Source organism: Lissotriton helveticus, chromosome 1_1 (assembly GCF_964261635.1).
Source record: "Lissotriton helveticus chromosome 1_1, aLisHel1.1, whole genome shotgun sequence".
Classification (NCBI taxonomy): Eukaryota; Metazoa; Chordata; class Amphibia; order Caudata; family Salamandridae; genus Lissotriton; species Lissotriton helveticus.
Window position 1 is genome coordinate 1,282,403,078 of NC_136057.1, and position 9,209 is coordinate 1,282,412,286.

Genomic DNA, 9,209 nt, shown 5'->3' on the forward strand with positions numbered 1-9,209 from the left:
TTTCTGTTTTTGTTGTGAAGGACCAATGTCCACGTAAAATACAAAGTGATTAGCAAGCAGAGCTTTCTCCACTCGATTGGGTCATCGATAGATAATATGACTGCTCTAAATTAGTAGCCTGCTATTTATTCATGTTATTTGCAATTTACTAACCTCCCCAAAAACGCGGTGCCCCCTAACGAGAACCCTGATGCCCTCCCCACTCCAAGCACAAAGCCAACCAATGCCCAGCCTTACCATTCTCAAACTTCCCCTGCCGCCACTGAATTTAGTGTTAAATATTTAAAGCTTCTCGCCTTTCCATATTATTTTTTATGACTTTTCCTTTAACAAATGTGTTTTATTTAATATGTACATGTGCTTACATTTCACTTTTCCATTTGTTTAATACAAAGTTTGCTTAGTCTTATTAAATGTATTTTTTGCTTATTTTACAAATATGTACAGTCAGAGCAGGAAAAGAGGGTGATTCAGCCAGATCAGGCAGCTAATTGTCAGCCAGATCCAGGATCCTGGCAGGCCCCAGTAAATCTTACTGACTGTATTCCAGCCCATTTTAAAGTCACTGTGGCACATTCAGCACATCCACGCTTCCAGTGGGCTCTGCGTGCTCAAGCCGCAGTCTGTATGGGGTGAGGAAGGCCTTGTAATTTTTCCACGTAGGCTGAAACACACATAGGGCAATCAGCAGCACCTTTTGTCAGTCTTATGCTGAATTGGAGCAGTTGGATGTCATTTTTAGAGCTGGAAACTAACAACATGATGCCAAACTCTGACAGGCCTCCTATCAGGGGAGCACAGATTCAGCCTGCTACCTTAAAGTTGATGAGATATACGCAACAGGCAAACATACTGCTATGCCACACAAGGTTACGCAGTAAAGGTAATAATGCTAGCTTCAAATAAGTAACCCCGTGCACATTGCAGCTCTCCTGTGGAAAGAAGTGCAGAATATCAGAACCTCTCTTAAAAGAACACCAGCTGAAGCACAGAGCAATCATTTCGCAGAAAAGAGATCACTGTCTTGAAATGAATCATGTAGTGTATGTGTTTCTTCACTTACAAATGCAAAACAGAGTGCAGTCGCTCATTGAGTACACAAAAAGTATGAATGAGGATCTTTTCATATTAATCTTCACAAGCATCTGTGGGTAAAGAGATGCTCTGCTTATAGGGCATGTGAGTCAGCTGTTGCAAAACCCCTGATATTTGCATTGTATATACATTGCATATGAAGCCGGAGAGAATATGCCAATACACTTAGCATCAGTGAACTACTGATATTTGAGGATCATGTTGTAGCATATTGATGCTATGCGCAGTAGGACCCTGGTGGTTCTGGGTGGACTCTGAACAGGAACACCGTGATATGTTTGGGAGGTGTTAGGGTATGGTGTGGGAAGTATGATGTAATGGGTAGAGTATGATTGAAGGTTAGAGATTAAAGACATGTTCAGCCACAGCTCCAGTGTGTGGCATAATCTGTTTGCTTGCTGTAGGGCTGGGGAATGTGCTACATCTGACGATGAGTAGGGGATAAATGCCAGTGGAAAACAAGACTGCTCTCTCAGAGAGTTTGCAACGGTATGGCAAAGTGCTCAAGTGAGCGGTGTGTGCCAGAATTGATGCAAAGCAGTCTGCGACTGGCACATGTGGAATCAAAGCCCCACTCCAGCCCATGCATGGCTGATGAAGCAATCAGAAGCCCTGTAGAGGGCAGTGTTCAAAATGCCCACCAATACCACCAGTGGGGTTGTCGGCAGAGATGCTTTGCTTTGCTGTGCCCCGAACGTAGAGCGACTAGGTAGCAACCTGCATTGCTCTGAAGGAGCCGGAGTTACAGAAACGTCCTGAACTTTTCATGGTGTTGCTTGCATGTGCGTCCCAAGAAATGGAGTTCATAGAAGAATGTGTGATGTACGCCTTAGAACTGCAATGACAGATCACACACAACGTTTCTCCGTTGTGTGTCTTTCCCTCCCCCTTCTCCTCCCTCTGTGATTCCTTGATTTAATTGATGTAACTATGTAACCTGTAACTCGCTGATCTTCTTGTAAAGCAGTCTGAAACCTCCGGGTCTAGCCAGCACTATATAAAACTTTTCAAATAAAAAATAAAAATAAATAAATAAGCATAGGCCAAGGGATCAACTATTCAGACGATGAAAGAAAAGTGACTATAATGAAAATAAATTACAAGAAATAGAAAGCAAATAGAGCATACTCACATTCATAAGTGATTGATGTGTACTGCAACATATGCTCTTACACATGACTGATGCTTGCGGAAGTTGTGTCAGTCACTCTGTGCGGTGATCAGCTGAAAGCCACGTGCTAACACAATGGCGGCAGAAGAGAGCGCAAAATACAATGCAGCAGTGTTTTTAAAGCCACCACCTCCATTTGACATAGCCAAGAAACAAAACATTGGTGCAAGGTGGACTGCGTAGATTGAAACATTTGGTGACTTTATAGATGCACATGAGGAGGAGGTTCGCAAGAAAATCATCAAATATTTGAAAATCCTCACAGGTGATGGAGATAAAGAAGTGCTAAAGAAAGTTTCACAGACTGACACAACATCGTACCAAAATGTGATAGAAGCCTTGGAAGCCAAGTTCAATCCAATGCCGAATGTTGACCATGAAAGGTATGTTTTCAACCAGGTGTGACAACAGACTGGTGCAGCAATGGATGAGTTTGCTGAAAGACTTGACACACTTATTAAACATTGCAAATTCTGTGACTTTACTGATGAAGAATATATGCACCTCAGAGTCATCTATGGCTGCCTTTCAGATGTCTTTAGGAGGTGCATGTTGAGAGATACACTCAGTCTAGAAAAAATACTGATAGCTGCAAGAGCAGAGGAACAAGCAAAGTGAGAAGCTGCTGACATGGAAGCAGGGACAGCACACAATGAATCGGCGCTGACCATGAAAAGAAAGTACAAGCACAAAATGGATGCATATAAGTTGACATCCTCAAAGAAAACAAAACCATGCTTCCAATGTGGATTTTCATTTCCCCATGAAGTCAAATGTCTAGCCCTAGGACAAATCTATAAAGATTGTGGGAAAGAGAATCATTTTGTAACTGTGTGTCAAGCTAAAGAAAAATCAAGTGCGTCAGAGAAGAAAGAAAAGATGGATACAATAGCATGACGGAAACACTCTCACCACGGCCACAAAACCAACATTCAACTGTGGCAAGCAGAGACCAAGCAGTCAGTCGTTGTCAAGTTTGTCATTTAATGGTTCTTCAACATCACCATCAAATACTAGTGAAGAGGATGGGGCCTTGGTGATAATGTCCACCAAAAGAGGACATACACATATGGTATTAGATGCTTGTGAAGGAGACAGAAATTCAGGAAAAGCTCACCAAACAAAATGCCAAACTTCATTCGGACACTGTCCCAGAATTACATTGAAGGTAAACGGTTACCCCATAATGTTCATCATCAACAGTGGGGTTTGATTAATATCATGCCAATGGAAAAATTCAACAGCCTTTCACTAAAGTATATACCCGGGCAGCTTCTAAACTGCTACAAAGCCAAGGGTCGTTCACAGTGGCAATACAACAGAAAATGATGTCAGTATGAGCCACCATTCATGTTCTACAAGGAACCTCGTCTAGTGCATGCTCACTCAGTTTTGCCACAGCGGCAGACATTGTGTTAATATCCCTCAACTATAACACCTGTGCTCAGCCATTATGAGGCAATTCCCGTTGTTGTTTCATGGCTTGGGGCAGCTCAAGAAAATGAAAGTACAGCTTCATATTAATGAAGATGATCGTCCTGTTGCCCAGAGGCACTGTAGAGTCACTCATTTGCAAAAAGCTGCAGAGAAAGAGTTAGCAACACTTTTAAAACATATCATAATTGAATGTTCCACTGCCCCATGCTATGGGTTTCGGCCATAGTAGTAGTACAGAAGAAAGACAATAGTGGAGAGGTGTACATTTGTGTTGATATGCAAGAGGCAAACAAAGCCATTGAGACAGAAAGACACCCATGTCCCTATAGAGTGGACACGATCATGCAACTAAATGGAGCTAAAGTCTTTTCCCCTATTGACCTAAAGAAGGGGTATCGCCAACTTGAACCAAAAGAGAACTGCAGATATATTACCACTTTTTCCACTCACAGTTTGTTCAGATATATGAGACTGAGCTTTGGAGTATCTTCGTCTGGTGAGATAGTTCAGGATGTCATCCGCAGAATAATCCAATGTGTTACACGTGCTTTCAATTATAGTGACAACATTCTGTTTTTTGGAAGCTCTCAAAGAGAACACGACAAAGCCCTTATTTAAGTGTACAAGTTACTTGCTGATGCAGATCTCACATTGAATGCAGTAAAACGTGAATTCCACAAAACCACACTCATGGTTTTTGGGCACATATTCTCTGATGGGGAATGACTCCAGATCCAGACACGGTGCAAGCACTGTCATCCACTTGCCATCCCTAAGATGTTACCATACTGCCATCATTTCTACCCATTGCCAGTTATTGCTCATGATACATTTGCAATTTCACCACGGTGAGAACCCCATTAAGAGACTTGACAAAGCAGTAAGTTCCTTTTCAGTGGACTGAGTGTGATCAAAGTTTCAAAGAAATAAAACAAGCATTTGGGAATGCAACTGAAATGGCCTACTTCGACTTCAGGCTACAAACCTAAGTCACTGTAGATGCGAGCCTGTGGGCTAAACACAGTGGCCACCTGAATGCCCAGAGACATATTGTGGCTTATGCTATTGGAAGCCTGTCTGAAACAGAACGTGCATACTCCCAGCCTGAGAAAGAGAGCCTGGCTGTGGTGTGGGCCTTCAAGCATGTTCATGTGTTCCTCTAAGGTAAACAATTAACTGTGATCATGGACCACCAGGCATTGCTCATTAGTTTTGCAAATCCGAAGGCTAAGATGCCCCCTTGCATTGAAAGGCGGGGGTTGAGAATGCAATAGTAAACTGTGAGATTGTGCACAAACCCGGGAAGTATTAGAACCCAGCGGATTACTTTTCTCGAGCACCACTACATTATCCTAGCTCGACATCCAGGATGGCTGAAGAATATCTTAACTTTATCATGAGGTTCAGTACTCCAGTGTCTCTGGTCTGTGGATCAAATCATTGCTGCCAACAACACAGACAAAGACATGACTATCGTCAAAGAACTTGTCGAGACACACTCATGGAGATGAAGATCACAGCCTCTAGCTGATAATACTGAATTCCAAAAGTTCAAAAACGCACTGGATGAGTTAGCAGTCACACAAGAAGGCTTAATACTGAGAGGTTCAAGGATCATCGTACTTGAGAGCCTGAGGCAGCGGGTCGTAGAGTTAGGCCATGAAAGACATTGTGGCATCGTAGGCATCAAAAGAGCACTAAGAGACAGAATGTGGTTCCCTTGATTAGATGAACGCATAGAAAAGGTATTGAAAACATGGCACACCTACAATTGACTGTCGACCAAAGTGACCCAGCACCCACTGACAATGTCTGACCTTCCTGCCCATGCCTAGGTAGAAAATAACAGTTGAATTCTTCGTACCATTAGGAAATGGACAGCATCTAATTGTAGACATAGATAAATATTCACATTTTCCTTTGATGGTAGCACTGTCATTGCTACATGATGATAAAGTCATAGAGAGGCTTGATGACATCTTTGCAACCTGGGCAATCCCTGAGATCCTTGAGTCTGATAATGGCCAGCCCTTCAACAGTAAAGAGTTTAAAGATTGTCTTGCCCAACTCAACGTCAAACACCAAAAGAGTACACAGTTCTGGCCCCATGCCAATGGGCTAGTCTAAAGATTTAAGGGCATTCTCAAGTGGGTAATTCGATGAGCATCCATGGTAGGAATTAACTTGAACCAAGCTATATGCCAGGCCATCCGGATCTATTGGTCAGCTTCCAATTCCACAATGAGTGAGGACCCGGCTACCTTGCTGTAAGGGAGAGCCATCAGGACAAAACTAACTGAATGAACATCAGATCGATCAGTGAACAGTGACACATTTCATGACACTGATGCTACTCGTGAGAGTAAAATGAAAGTGTATGCTAATAGGTGATGGGCCCAGGAAACAGTCTTTGACAAATGAGACTGGGTACTGGCAGAACAAAGACAGAAATGAAAGACAGATACCTAATTGACCCCTGATTCTTTCCAGGTGAGGTTGTGCAAGGGACATATGGTGACAGCATATCGTCCTGGGAAGTCAATTACTTGGGACACATCACACTTTCAACACCTACCTCAAAACTCACAAGCTCCTAAAACTACTTCGGAGACAACAACACCTTCAGGTCCGGCTCCAGAGTCTGAGCCTGTTCCTTCGTTGCCTGATGAAGGTGGACCTCGATCACCCGAGCTGGCAGACAAGTGCGAGCTCCTCACAGACTGATTGAGGAAGTGTGATTTATTTGTTGCCTGCCATTTTATATATTTCTCAAAGGGAGGGATGTAGCATATTGATTCTATGCACACTAAGACCCCAGTGGTTCTGGGTAGACTCTGAAAAGGAACTAGGTGGTATGCGGGGGAGGCGGTGATAGGGTGTGGTTTGGGAAGTATGATGTATGTGGGTAGAGTATGACTGAAGGATGGAGAATAAAGGCATGTTCAACCACAGCTCCCAAGTGTGGCATAAACTGTTTGTATGCTCCAAGGCTGGGGAAGACACTACACATGTGAAGTTCTACAGAGATCAGATGTCCACCAACGTACTGGTTTGCCTGCCTGCAGCATAGATTCCTTTGTAAGTTACAGGTCCCACATATATAAGAACTTCTAGACAAGTCATTCAGGTACATAGATACAGTAGCCAGTGCACCAGAGTAACTGGTAGGCTCAATCTTGCCAAATAATGTGGCAGATGGTACAACCATGCACAGTAACTAGGCTCTTAGAATAAATGTTCAGTTTGCATTTTCAGTGGTGTGATCAATTTTCTAGTTTTCAACTGATTGTGAAGGGATGTTTTACATGTACCCATTCACAGTACAGTTTCTCTGCCATGCTATTACTCGCTATTATGCCAAACATGTTTCGGCACAAAGCATTAAACTGAATCCTGAATCCAGTTTTAAAATTTGCTCGATAATGGAAGTCTTTCCTTCATGAAAGGTAAATTACTCCATCCACTTGTGCGTTGTCCTCCTTCTCTGCAGAGCTGCACGATGTATACATAGCAACTGGCACCCATATATGAAGTCCATGATACACTGTGACAGGACAAATTCTTCCTTAAATTTCTTGCAAGATTTCCAGTATCGTTAAGAATAGTTGTAAGCATTACTGGCCTACCATACAGGTTTGGAATTATGGGCGCAATATGCCCTGAGCATGGTGACACACTGATTAAAAATAGACCGTGATCCACTAGAAGTGTTTTGAGAGCCTTGACTACCCATGCTAAGACAATGCTAGGAGGAGATCAGCTTAAGGGGTGAAAACACATTTCTGAACCTACAGAAGCAAGTAAGAGACATACATAGAGCTCCCAACACCTGCGTCAATGCAAATCCTTTTCTATTCATCTCTCAAGGTCCTTGGGTTAGAATCATCCAATCAATCTTTTATTATAGTTAGGTAAAACCATCACTCATATTTACAATGCAACAATAGTAATTTTTTCACAAACTGTCACCATTATATTCATTGCACATAAGAGAAAAAAGTAAAATATTAAATAAGAAATTATTTCAATTTAATTTCTCAAAAGTCGAGATCTACGGTCATGGAAATTATTTCTAAGCGTTCCGCTCAAACAATTATCTACAGGAGGATCCAGATCTCTTCCCATGAACGGCCTTCAGAACAAAATTAAAAACAGTATTCATCACGACTTATGTAAACTCTACTAAAATACGTGCATTCTCAATGCTTTTATCTACTTTGAAGTTGTATGCATTTCTTATGCAGGCCTTCTCATACATCCCTATTCACTGAAAAACAAAGGTTACAGTGATGTTATAGTTAGGTGTTGAAATAAGGCAAAAACTAAGTATCACAAACCTTTGAAATTAACCAATTAGATTATGCTGAGTTAACTATAACTTGCACCCCCACTGTGCGCTGCTTGCAAGCTCACACATCACATCACATCACATCACTCATAACATGATAATTAACATTATTGATGACATCACTGGTATCATCTAAAATTACATAATTGATGACTTCATACATTCACACTGTGACACAGCCAATAAGATTTGTGGACTTTAGGCAATTCAACATGTACACCTGTGGCCAACTTCCTATTCACCATAAAGGGATTACCCTCTTAAAGACTTCACCTGACCTGCAATTGAAGTAAAGACTTTATGAGGTATACATTTGCCACTATAAAGACACATTCGGTCAGGCCATATAGACAACACTTCGTAGTTTCATAAAATACACTACACAAATCCTGAGATGGGCATAAAGGCATACAACCTTACAGCGGTGGTTACAACACCAACATGATATAAACCACCTCTTAGTGGGACACCTCTCAACGTCATCTACAGAAACTGCAACCCTCGCCTGGACCCAACAGACCTCGCCAAATGCCACCCAATTTTATCCAAAGAACCACTGCTAACCACATGGCCCATCATCACGCCAAAAGAACTGCTCCCACCATGAAGTTCATCCACTCAGGGGCCCCACCAAACTCCGCCCCTAACACAGACTCCAGAGGACTACAACTCATCAGAACCATGCACACACCCATTCTGAATGCCTCTTCCTTTTCTACAACCGTCCCAAATGCTTGCAAACATGCAAATGTCCTCTAATTGCTCAAGAATCCCTCCATGGCCCCATCAACACTTGCCAACTACACACCGATCACCCGGCTACCATTTCCGGCCAAGGTCTTTGAGAAAATCATCAACAGATACCTTACCAATAACCCTAACAACCACCAACAACTCAGGACCACTCAGTCTGATATCAGTCCGAGCCACAGCATGGAAACTGCCCTGAACACCACCATGGATGACATCTGCATCACACTCCTGACCTCTCGATAGAATTTGACAAGGTCTGCCACCCCATCCTCACCCATTGTCTTCAGAACATTGGAATACAAGGACACACACTCAGATGGATATGATACTCCCTGACTGGAAAGACCAAGTCAGTCAGTTTGGCACCGCATACCTCGGATGCCCGCAACTTCATTTGCGAAGTTC